Source organism: Bubalus bubalis, chromosome 4 (genome assembly GCF_019923935.1).
Source record: "Bubalus bubalis isolate 160015118507 breed Murrah chromosome 4, NDDB_SH_1, whole genome shotgun sequence".
Classification (NCBI taxonomy): Eukaryota; Metazoa; Chordata; class Mammalia; order Artiodactyla; family Bovidae; genus Bubalus; species Bubalus bubalis.
The window spans coordinates 52,282,934-52,296,130 of NC_059160.1; the positions used below are offsets into that span (position 1 = coordinate 52,282,934).

General features: G+C 42.1%; 1 long non-coding RNA gene across 1 annotated transcript in view; it reads right to left on the reverse strand.

Moving 5' to 3' along the window:
* Positions 1 to 9,641: 9,641 nt before the first annotated feature.
* LOC102400859 overlaps positions 9,642 to 13,197 on the reverse strand; it is a 31,210-nt gene continuing 27,654 nt past the window's right edge. The window contains exons 2-3 of the long non-coding RNA XR_006550457.2: positions 10,585 to 10,732; positions 9,642 to 10,155 (exon numbers count right to left, since the gene is read on the reverse strand). This is a non-coding gene — a long non-coding RNA (uncharacterized LOC102400859). The remainder of the gene's footprint in view (positions 10,156 to 10,584; positions 10,733 to 13,197) is intronic.

The window sequence follows — 13,197 nt, forward strand, 5'->3', positions numbered from 1 at the left end:
TGTCCCCATGTGCATCTTAAATGTTCACATAATCAGCTTACTGAATAACACATTTTTAAAAGCATTCAATTTCTTCTAGATTGCTCTATATTGTTGAGTTTTCTAAAAAGCCATTGTACTGCAGGGTGTACATATGAATATGGTGTGTGGTTGTTTTTTAGTTGCTAACTAAACTGTATCTGACCCTCTGCAGCCCCATGGACTGTAGCCTGCCAGGCTCCTCTGTCCATCGCATTTCCCAGGCATGAATACTGGAGTGGGTTAGCATTTCCTTTTGTGTAATAATGTGTAAAAAAAGATACCAATAGATCAATCAACTGATCTAACATCTGTTTATCTATCTAGTCATATATGTCCATGGTTGCATATTCATGAACCTTCTCTGGCAATTCACAAATGAAACTGATAACATTGGCTGTGTCCTGGGACAGGAAACATAAGATAGTAGGGAAAAATGGATGGAGAGTTGATTTAAAAACATGAATTTATTCCTCACATTTCTGGAGGCTGGAATTCCAAGATCAAGGCACCAACAAATTTGTCTCGTGTGAGCACACTTCCTTGTTCATAGAGGGCCATCTTCTTGCAGTGTCCTCACCTGGTAGAAGGGGAGAGGGATCTTGGTGGAGTCTTGTAAACACATCTTAATCTATATAAACACATTGATCCCATTCAGGAGGGCTCCATTATCATGACCTAATTACCACTCAGAGGCCTGGTTCCTAATACCATCACACTGGGCATTAGGATGTAACATGAATTTGGGAGAAATACAAACATTCAGTGTATAGCATCCAGCAAGAGAGGACCATTTAAATAAATTATGTTGTTGTTTAGTTGCTTAGTAATGTCTCACTCTTTTGCAACTCCCTCTAGACTGTAGCCCACCAGGCTCCTCTGTCCATGGGATTTCCCAGGCAAGAATACTGCGGTGGGCTGCCATTTCCTTCTCCTAGGGATCTTCCCAACCCAGGGATTGAACCTACGTCTCCTGCATTGCAAACAGATTCTTTACTGCTGAGCCACAGGGGAAGTCCAAATAAATTATGACATATCCATAAAATGAAATGCTTGACCTCCATAAAAAGAATGAGAAAGCTTTAATGTGCTAATATGCACAGTCTCCAAAATCATTTTTAAGTATAATAAGCCAGAGCAAGGTATATAGCCACATGAATAGCATAGTACCATTCTGTTTTTTGTTTTTAAAAAGAGAAAAGAGAAAAAGAATCTATATATGTACTTGCTTATAAGTACAGATTCTATCTGTGTAAGGATTTACAAAGTAGTAATAATAATTCTGAAAGAGATGGGAATACCAGACCACCTGACCTGCCTCTTGAGAAATTTGTATGAAGGTCGGGAAGCAACAGTTAGAACTGGACATGGAACAACAGACTGGTTCCAAATAGGAAAAGGAGTACGTCAAGGCTGTATATTGTCACCCTGCTTATTTAACTTATATGCAGAATACATCATGAGAAACACAGGGCTGGAAGAAGCACAAGCTGGAATCAAGATTGCCAGGAGAAATATCAATAACCTCAGATATGCAGATGACACCACCCTTATGGCAGAAAGTGAAGAGGAACTCAAAAGCCTCTTGATGAAGGTGAAAGAGGAGAGTGAAAAAGTTGGCTTAAAGCTCAACATTCAGAAAACTAAGATCATGGCATCTGGTCCCATCACTTCATGGCAAATAGATGGGGAAACAATGGAAACAGTGTCAGACTATTTTTTGGGGCTCCAAAATCACTGCAGATGATGACTGCAGCCATGAAATTAAAAGACGCTTACTCCTTGGAAGGAAAGTTATGACCAACCTAGATAGCATATTCAAAAGCAGAGACATTACTTTGCCAACAAAGGTTCGTCTAGTCAAGGCTATGGTTTTTCCAGTGGTCATGTATGGAAGTGAGAGTTGGACTGTGAAGAAAGCTGAGTGCCGAAGAATTGATGCTCTTGAACTGTGGTGTTGGAGAAGACTCTTGAGAGTCCCTTGGACTGCAAGGAGATCCAACCAGTCCATTCTGAAGGAGATCAGCCCTGGGATTTCTTTGGAAGGAATGATGCTAAAGCTGAAACTCCAGTACTTTGGCCACCTCATGTAAAGAGTTGACTCATTGGAAAAGACTCTGATGCTGGGAGGGATTGAGGGCAGGAGGAGAAGGGGATGACAGAGGATGAGATGGCTGGATGGCATCACTGACTCGATGGACGTGAGTCTGAGTGAACTCCGGGAGCTGGTGATGGACAGGGAGGCCTGGCGTGCTGCAATTCATGGCGTCGAAAAGAGTCGGACATGACTGAGCGACTGAACTGAATTGAACTGAACTGAACAATAGTTGTTTCCAGTGAGGGACTAGGGAAGTGGAGACAGAGGTGGGTGTGACTTCAGCTGCATATCTTTTGGTATCTCTTGAATTTTGAATCATGAATGCAAACCATATTTAAAAAGAAACTCCTTTTAAAAAGTTAAGGGGACTTCCCTGGTGGTCCAGTGGCTAAGAATCTGCCTTCCAATACAGGGACTGTGGGTTCAGTCCCTGGTTGGGGAAATAAGATTCCACACGCTGCAGGGCAGTAAAGTCTGTGTGCTGCAACTGAGCCCTTGGGACACAACTAGAGTCCACGCACCGTCACGCACCACAACGAAGGAACCCACGTGAAGAGAATAAGATCTGATGCAGCAAAATAAATAAACACATAATTTAAAAAAATATATTAATTAAAAAAGAAAAATGAGCTTGGAAGCAGGTTTTTCTATTGATCCTTCAGATAAGAACTCACCCTGGCTAGATCCCTGGCTACCAGTCTGTGAGGTGGTATATGACACGTGGTTGTAAGCTGCCAAGTTTGTGTATTGCTTCATAAGCATGGACCCAAGATAAGTTTCAGGGAGATTAGTGCCAGCCTTGTTTATTTTTTTATTTTGGCTGCACTGTGTGGCATGCGGGATCTTAGTTCCCCCACCAGATTGAGCCCACGCACCCTGCATTGGAAGCGAGGAGTCTTAACCACTGGACCGCCAAGGAAGTCTCCTAGCATGTTTATCGATAACAATGAGATGGAAGATTTGCACCTGATCTCAACGAGAACCCCTTGAAGGGGTTCACTCGGCAGTGATCTCAAGGTTGCTACAGAGCAAAAGAAAAGAAGGTCAATGAGCAAGCCACATATAGCTCGTGTTCCTGGCCTCCTGGACACTCCTTTCCAATGCTAGCTTTTCATGGACCCTTTTAGACAAGCTATCCTCAAGTTAAAGAGTCCAGCTGACTGTATTTGGCAGGCATGTCACCTGTGCTCCTTTCTCAGCATCATCCCAGGGGTTCAGAGGCCTCTTTTGAGCTGCCAACAACGGTTTAAAAGCAGACTTTTGTACTAGTTGAGTCTTGTCACTCCTGCCTCTTTTACAGTTTCTCTTTCCAAAAATGGCCCATAATTTTACTGAGAACTTCTAAAGAAGGATTCTCCATTTGGAAAAAAAAAAAAAAAACACAAAAAACCCTTTGAAGCCCTGTATATGGAGAGATCTTAAAGTAGGAAATGGCAACCCACTCCAGTATTCTTGCCTGGAAAATTCCATGGACAGAGGAGCCTGGCAGGCTGCAGGCCATGGGATTCCAGAGTCTGACACAACTGAGCCACTGAGTATGCACCCACAAGCACCAACTGGTTCCCCAAAAATGTGTGAGGCCTTTCTCAAGTTTCCTATTATTTCTATTCAGCAGCCATGATTCACCTTCTGTGCTTGAGACGGACTTTGACAGAAGGATCTAGGAGTAAGTGCTCATTTTAGATTTTTCTGAACATTAGTAAGAATAAACTTTATGGTTTGTGAAAATCATTGGGAGCAGGGGGAATGAGGTGGAAAGGCCCATGGCTTTAGTACTTGGAGAAGGAACATCAGGTTTCTTGCTCTTCTTTTAATTTATTTATTTGGCAGTGCTCTTTCAGGATCTTTAGTTGTCGCATGTGAACTCTTAGTTGCAGCACGTGGAATCTAGTCCCCTGACCAGGAATCCAACCTTAGCCCCCTTCACTGAGAACTCAGAATCCCAGCCACTGGTCCACTAGGGAAGTACCAAGCACCAGGCTTCTTAACCCAGACATCTTAAAGTGGCCATACGGATAGTATCTGCAACAGTAAGAATGTTTACAATCCAAAAGAGAACTAAGCCAAAAAAAAGCTAAACTTAGCCAAAGGAATGAATTTTGGTATTTACATTTGGAAATGGGTTTGTCTGATTTCTTGCACAACCAGACAAGAATGAAGCCGCAGTGACCCAAGACTCTGCTCTGACTCACAGAAACCAAACCAAGAGAGGCTAGAGACCCATAGTTTCCTCACCCAAAGATTCTGCCTCCTACCCGATATTGTGAGAGCAGTGCCTTACTTTTCATGTCTAATCCACACTTTCTCAGAGTAAAGGTGAGATAATAATGAAGCATTTTTATTAAAAAAATAAAGTCATTGGGGACTCTTTCAGGTGCAATTGACACGAACACCGAAGTAACTAGATTAAATGAAAAGACAACTCATTGACGCATGGGAAGGAAAGGCTGTTGGCTTCAGGCACATCTTGATCCAGGAGCTCAAATGATGTTATCAGGACTCCCTTTCTGTTAAACAGGTCTTCTCTACTGAAGAATATAATGATCACTGGCAGCTCCAACTTACCTCCTACCAGCTTAGTCTCCTCAGAGGCAGGAGAGCATTTCCCCAAATCCCACTGGCAGAAAAATCTCAAGGAAGACTTCTTTTTTAAGTAGGATTTTGAATGGTCTCATTTGGGTCATGTGCCCAATCCGGAGCCATTCATTATGTCTGAGGACATAGAGTCCCTTGGGAGCTGGATATGAGCAAAACCATGGTGGCTCAGATGGTAAAAAAAATCTGCCTGCAATGCAGGTGACCCGGGTTCAACCCCTGGGTTGAGAAGATCCCCTGGAGAAGAGAATGGCTACCCACTCCAGTATTCTTGCCTGGAGAATTCTATGGAGAGGGGAGCCTGGTGGGCTACAGTCCATGGGGGTCACAAAAGTTGGACACAACTAAGCCATTCACACACACACACACACACACACACTCATACTAAATGGGAAGGTTTTTCTACAAGGAAGAAGGATGCTGTTTGCAGAAGAGGGAAGGGATGTCAGGCAGACAATTACAACAGATATTCTCCACAAAAGACCTCCCGGAGTAACTTATCCAGCCTAATAGAGAGGCAGAAGGAAGAAAGAGGTGAAGGATGGGGTGCCAACTGTGGAACACACTTTTTTTTTTTTTCCATGTCTCATTTCTTGTTTTCCTCCTTCCTTCAATCATTTTATTCAACAAATCTCCTTGCTTGCTGGAAACAGTAGGAACTGGGATTTCAGACTTACAACATCACATTCGAGGGTTTTAATAGAGACATGAACAGTGGAGGCTGGACAGACTTCCTGAGAATTTAATTCTGAGTCAGGTCTGAGCAGTGATAAAGGAGATCATGAGGTGGGGGAGGAGAGGTGAAGAAATGCCAGGTCAAGGAGACAGCTGGCATCAAGTTATGGCCATTCTGGCAGGGTAGAGACATTTATTCAACACTGGAACATTCCCCACAGCTGGGGCAGGGGCTGGATGGGAGGAAGGAGGGCCGGTGATGAGAGAGGAGCCAGAAGAGGGACCTCAGGGCAGACTGTGAAGCGCCTTGAACCTCACGCCAAAACGTTCGGACTTGATCTTATCTCTAGGTTTGGGGGAGGTTTTTCACCCGAGAATTAATTTTTCAAGTATTTTTATGATGACGTCTCTGGCAGCTGACAAGAAGGTGAGGGGGGATCGGGCAAGATGGCTGGCAAGGAGCCCAGTTTGGAGGCTAAGTTTGGAATCCTGATGAGAAGTGACAAAGCCCCCAAAGGCAATGGCAGAAGGGAGGGTGGGAGGCAGAGCTCAGGTTGAGCTTAGGTAGAATCCATGGGACTTGATTCTGCCACAGTTCAGAGAAGAATTGGTTCACAGAAGAGGTATAGGGAGACCAGAGTTTAAAGTAAGGAACTACTGCCCTCCCTTGACAAATTATTGACAGGATGAATCATCCATTAAGAGATGGGAAAGGTCACTGTAGTTTCAGAACAGAAGATGCTTGTTTCTAGGACACATCAGGAGGTATGTGTTGCATTTGTGTGGATTTTCATTTCATTCGCTTTTCAAAATTTTTTTAATATATTTATGTATTTATTTTTGGCTGTGCTGGGTCTTTATTGCTGCACATGGACTTTCTCTAGTTTTGGAGAGCGGGGCTACTCTTCATTGTGGAGAACAGGCTTCAGTACTTGTGGCATGTGGGTTCAATAGTTGCGGTGCATGGTTCGTTGCTCCTGCGTGTGTCGGATCTTCCTGGACAAGGGATCAAACTGTGTCTCCTTGCATTGGCAGGCAGATTCTTACCCACTGTACTACCGGAGAAGTCTCCCAAACTTTTAAATGTATTTATTTTTATTTTTGACCATGCTGCATCTCAGTTGCTTTGCACAGGCTTTCTCTAGTTGTGATGAGCAGGGGCTACTCTTCATTGCGGTGCATGGGTTTCTCACTGAAGTGGCTTCTCTTGCTGCAGAGCATAGGCTTTAGGATGCATGGGCTCACTCATGGGCTCAGTAGTTGCAGCTCACAAGTTCTAGAAAGCGGCTCAGTCATTGTAATGCATGGGCTAAGTTGCTTCGCGGCTTGCGGAATCTTCCTAGACCATGGATCAAACCCTTGTCATCTGCACTGGCAGGTAGATTCCTATTCACTGTACCACCAGAGAAGTCCATCATTTCATTCACTTTTCAAGAAACATTTATTAGGTCCTGTTATATGCCAAGTCCCATGCTAGATGCTTAATACAAATTAGGAGTGAAACAGACATTGCTCTTGTCATCATGGAGCTTTCTATACACTGTACTGGAGGAAAGGAAGATAAACAAATGTATGTATAGTTAAAACATACAAACTCTTTTAAATATATAAAGACAATTGATTTCAGGTGCAAGGAAAAGAAATTAAGGGAGCAGAGAAGCTCCTAAGATGGGTGGTCAAGATGAGACTAGATTCTGAGTGGGACTGTCCACATCACCTTTCATCTGGGGAGGGTGTTTCTAGACAAGCAGATGTCAAACTAATGACAATTTTGCTATATTAATAAATTTCATTTTGAATTCAAAACCACTCTTTTCTCCAGGTGTTGTGCAGTTTTAAATGTACTTTGAGTAATTTGCTTTACTTACCCTCAAGTTTTATGACTATAACTCATTTAGAATTTAGAATCTGCAGTAATTCTCTGTATTTGCTGACTGATTTATGTGCTGTTCCTTGGGCAGATTGTTACAGTAATGGATCCCACTCTATCACTGTTTCCCAGATCCAGTCTCTTAGGTAGACCCCTCCCACACTGACATGTGGTATGGCCATGGGACTTGCTTTGACCAATGGAAGACATTGGTATCATGTCTTTAGGAGACATGGTACAAGCAGGGGCTTCCCAGGTAGCTCGGTGGTAAAAAATGCACCTATCAATGCAAGAGACACAGGAGACGTGAGTTCAACCCCTGAGTTGGGAAGATCCCCTGGAGAAGGAAATGGCAACCCACTCCAGTATTCTTGCCTGGAGAATCCCATGGACAGAGGAGCCTGGCGGGCTGCAGTCCATGGGGTCGAAAAGAGTCGGACATGACTGAGCATGCAGGCACAACTCAGCACATGATACAAGCAGAGAATTAAAAGTACTTGAACACTGGGCTTGCCCTTTCTTGCTCCCTGAGAATGACATGTGAGGAAGCCTGAGCTAGCCTCCTGGAGGATGAGTATCCCAGCTGAGGCCTCAGAGATCAGTCAGTTCTCAACCAGATGACTGTCACCACAGGAGTGAGCCTAGACAACCAGCAGAAAATCCATCTAGTTGAGCTCAGTCTAAATGAATAACCCAAAGAAATGTTGAGGAAATTAAAGGATTCTTGTTTTAAGTCATTAAATTTCAGGGGCTTTTTATGCAGCAATAGATAACTGATATGGTGAAGTCTTTAAACAGCTTAGTTATTATTTTTTAAACAAGAAAACTAAAAAGCAGCAAAGATAAATGATCCTACTAAGATCTCATCAGAGTTTGGGGTGTATCTGAATTCTTACTTTACATCCTAAAGACCACTTCATTTCTGCAAGACCTAGTATCTTTTGGAAAATATCTAAACCTAAACCTACTAATAAATCAAGATTCCCCAGCTTCCTAGTTTTCTTAGCATATCTTAAAGTGATATTAAGATACTGGGCTTTCATATAATTTTAAATTATTAAGAGCCAAGATTATATTTAACTATATGACTAAACAGAACTAAACTGATCATTTTCAAAACAGCCACAGAACTCCATAACTTACAACCTTCTGGGAAATATATTATTCTATCATTCTAAACAGCAAACAAATTGAAAGGAACTAGAAGGACCTTTTACTCAGCTTGTTAAAAATAAATCATTGTGACTTTTTTCCTTTGTGCTTATAGAAGAAATGTATTTTTCCAGTTCTTTGAAATATTAAAACAATAACTAAACCTAAAGCGGTAAATAATATAACACATATGTTTCTGAATCTTTAGATATGGAATAATTTTTTCCCTAGGACAAAAGAGAAACCTACATCTCTTTAATGTATTCTATATTTTTTAAAATGTGAAAATCACTTTCAACTTTTTAATAATAATGACCTGAAGATGTTAAGTTATTTGCCCACGACTACAGATTATAAGTCACAAAAATGGAATCAAGTATTTTTCTTTTTGATGCTAAATCCCATTCTCTTAACTTTCCTATTCTATCATTATATAAGTAATATGTGCTCACTTTCTTCTTCCTAACAGAATATTTTTGCAGTTTCCCGTCTTCCACCCAACAGACACATGCTTCTGGGGAGATGGGCACTTAACCATCTTGAAGGCATGGTTCTTATTGGTCTACCTTTATCAATCATAGTGGTCTCAGCTGGTTTACACACAGACATGTGATCCTTGTAACACATAGGAAAAGTCTGTTGGGGCATTTATTCCTAAAAAGAGAGAATGCTTTTTCAGCTCTCCAGCTACAGGGACCCTAACTGACTTGACAGTCTCTGAGCACCTAAGGCTCTGCTTCCCAGGGTGGCTTCCAGCCAGTGATGAAGTACGACTGGGATGCTCAGACAGACTTGTTCCTGGGAGACACGAGACTCCCCTGACAGGTGAAGTTTGATCAAAGGTGACTTTCACTCGGTGCCTTTGGCCTTCTCTGCTGAGGATTCTAAGTATGGATGTTTCTCCTCAGACTGCTGCACGTAAGCCCCTTGAAGGGAGCTGCCCGAAAACAAAGCCTGCTCCCAGAGAATGGCAAAGCAGAGAGATGGAAAGAACCTAGGTCTCCAATGGTGTTCTGACCTACTGAACCGATCAACGCCAGGGTCCCCCTCCCCGTGGACTTCTTGTTTTGAAGGCAATACATTTTCTTATTGTGTGAGCCACTGAGTTGAGGTGTTCTTTACTTGCAGCAGAAAGCATTGTCGGGGATAGAATTATTCTCCAACCTCACTTCCTAGAAGAAATCTCTGATAACATTACTATGCATTTTTCCAATACATTTACAAACATGCACATAATTTTGCAACTTGATTTATTTTGTAGTCATCAATATGTTATACACATTCCTCCATATAGGTACCTATAGATCTACCCGTCTTTCATTTTCACAGCCACACAGAATTCTACGTGGGTATATGCCCTCATAAATGTGCTTCTACCTACGATCATTCATGCCTGCCCTTTTTCTGAGTCAAGAGACTTGAGAATCCCCGGAGGAGCCTTCTTTAGAGGTTAGATTACTATGTTCCTCCTCGTTCCATCCCAGCAACGGAGCCGCTGTCAATGCAGGGGGAAATACACTTCCTAATGAACACCAAAGTTAGTCTGAGCAAACAAGTCAGACGTAGGAACCAGAGAGGGCAGACGTTGAGTGTAATAGAAGACAGACCTCCCAGCCAGACCTGGTCACAGAGATGCAGCCTGGGACTTTGCGGAAGAGAGGACGAGTTTTGCAGATTATTCTAGATACTTTTCGCTCCTTCACTCCACCGGCCTCTCTTCCTTCTCGGCTGCCTGGTACACCAGGTTCTGGGGGCCGCGAGAGAGAAGAGGCGTGACTGGGCTTAGACGGAAGAATCATCCTGCAGGAAGAGCCTCAGCTGCTCAGGCTGAGCTCGGTGGGCTAACAGACACCCACTCAACGCCACCCAGCTTAGCCAGCTTTCCACCTCCCTCGCCCGGCGGGAGTCCAGCCACGTCCCCCTGAACAGTCAGACCCCGCCCCAGCCCCACCCACAACCCACCGGCCCCGCCCCCGCCCCGCCCCGCCCCCTGCTGGCCGATGGGCTTCTGGGTCTAGAGTCCACCTCTCCCGATACAAGGGGATGTTTTGAGCCGCAAACTCGAAAACTCAAAACTACAAACCAAAACAGCACAGAAAGTGTTCATGCTAAGGTGCTGTTTTTGTTAAGAGTCAAATAGCTAATGCTGTCCATCTAATGAGATCATTCATCTTACCTTCTGAAAGCCCAAGCCCTACACAAAGGTGTTGAGGATAGAACTCTGCACCGGGATCCTTTCCACGAAGCTTCCCACTGTCAGCCGGCTGGTTTCAATCACTCTATGCACCTCAAACTGGCCTGGTTTAGAGATGGATCTTATCTGGCTGGAAAGATAAAAGCAGCGGGCTTTTTTTTTTTTTTTTAAAGCTTGCGTAGGCCTGCTTGCTTATTATAGCAAACATCAAAATAGCACCACAGTTCAGTTCAGTTCAGTTCAGTCGCTCAGTCATGTCCGATTTTTGCGACCCCATGAATCGCAGCATGCCAGGCCTCCCTGTCCATCACCAACTCCCGGAGTTCACTCAAACTCTCGTCCATCGAGTCGGTGATGCCATCCAGCCATCTCATTCTCTGTCGTCCCCTCTTCCTCCTGCCTCCAATCCCTCCCAGCATCAGAGTCTTTTCCAATGAGTCAACTCTTCGTATGAGGTGGCCAAAGTACTGGAGCTTCAGCTTTAGCATCATTCCCTCCAAAGAACACCACATCATATATTGAATATACTTTTTAAATTTTTGCTATGTTATTTGCAAAAGATAGAGAAAAGAGGGTTTAATATGCCAATGTTTATCTAAAAAGAGGGAGATACAAATCTTAATGTATATGTATGTATATTTACTTATTTGGCAGAGAAAAGGACAATGGGGAAATATACCATTAAAATGAAGTTATCTATAGGGAGAAAAAGAAACTGATTGGAAAGAATAGAAATACAAGTTAGTCGTTGAATGTACCTTGTTTTGCAGATTCAAGGGATCTTTTGATATTTTATATAATTAGAAAAATAATGTTAAATAAAAAACAATATTTAACAGTGAAAGCAAGTTAAAAAAAAAAGAAAGAAGTTAACTGTATATTTAATTGTAATATAACCATACTATGAAGAAATAACTGTGACCAAAATAGCAAACAACCCTGTACTGGAAGATGCTAGAGAACTAAGTCATTATTCTGAAAACTATTAATAAAGAGAAAGAATCAAACATTTACCTTGCCTCTTTTATACAAACTATGCTTTGGGGTAACCAATTAATTGATGAAGGAACATTTCTTTTTTATAGTATTCCAATTATTAAAAGAAGGAATGATAAAATTAGAATATCACCATTTTACAACATTGAATGAATTAATGGATCTAGGCAATGATCATCAATGGTTGCAAATGTCTCAAAAAGAAATACAGCCAGATACTGTGTGCTTCCTGATAGAGGTCCTCTGACTGAGGTTTCTAAAAAATTCTGATTACATAAGAATCTCGTCAGGTAACTTGGTCTGACTACCAAAGAACTCAGAGGAAATACTAGGAAAAGAAGGAGTATGAAGTGACTCTGAAAGGTACAAAGTAGCATAATCCAGACTATGACAAATTCCATGGGACAAACACCTGGTTTATTCAACAAAAAAAATTGTCAGTAAGATCAAAAGGCATTTAAGAGACATCATTCATTTACAATGACTGGACTTTATTTGGACCTTAATGCAAACAACTCTTTTAAAAAAAACCAGCTCTATAAACAAACACACATATTTGAACTTCTGGCTAGATATTTGATGGTATTACAATTTTATTGTTCATTTATATTTACTGGGTTTGGGGGGTTATATTTTGTGTTTTTGTGGTTATATTTTTTTAAGAGCCCTTGTCTTTTCAAAGTAAATGTTGAAATATTTACAAACAAAATGATAGGATGGATGTCTAGAATGTTTTTGAAAATAATCCTGGCTTGGGGGCAGGGCAGTGGGTAGGGATGTAGATAAACAAGATGGGCCATGAGTTGCTCATGGTTGACACTATTTTCTTTACATTTGTATTTGCTTGATACAGTGTTTTAAGAAATCTTTTGGAAAGAGTTCTTATAATTTTGCTTTTGAAATTACTTTCCTGTGCAACCTCATGGACTATATATAGTCCATGGAATTTTCCAGGCCAGAATATTGGAGTGGGTAGGTAGCCTTTCCCTTCTCCAGGGGATCTTCCCAACCCAGGGATTGAACCCAGGTCTCCTGCATTGCAGGTGGATTCTTTACCAACTAAGCTATCAGGGAAGCCCTGAAATTACTTTAATTTCATTTAATTTGAGAAATTCATGAGAAATTCATTTAATTTGGCTACAATTTCACATTTTGGAATTCTTTCCAACTAAGAAAGCAATGATAATAACAGTCAGTACACATCCTTAGAGTATGCCAAGCACGTGTCTAAGTGTTTTGCTCATTTAACCTTTTCAACAGTCTTTGAAATTAGTAGTATAACTATCCCCATCTTATATATGGGATTACAGAACATGAGGAAATAGAAGCTCAGGGAGACTATAAACAACAACTCAGGTGTTGTTGGCCAGAAGTCACAAAGTAAATGAGGAGCCAAGATCTGACCACAGGCAATGTGGCTTCACAGTTCATGGTTTTAATACAAGGGGCTTCCCAAGTGGCACTAGTGGTAAAGAACCTGCCGCCCAATGCAGGAGACAAACGAAATGCTGGTTCAGTCCCTGGGTCAGGAAGATCCCCTGGAGTGAAGCGTGGCAACCCACTCCAGTATTCTTGCCTGGAGAATCCGATGGACAGAAG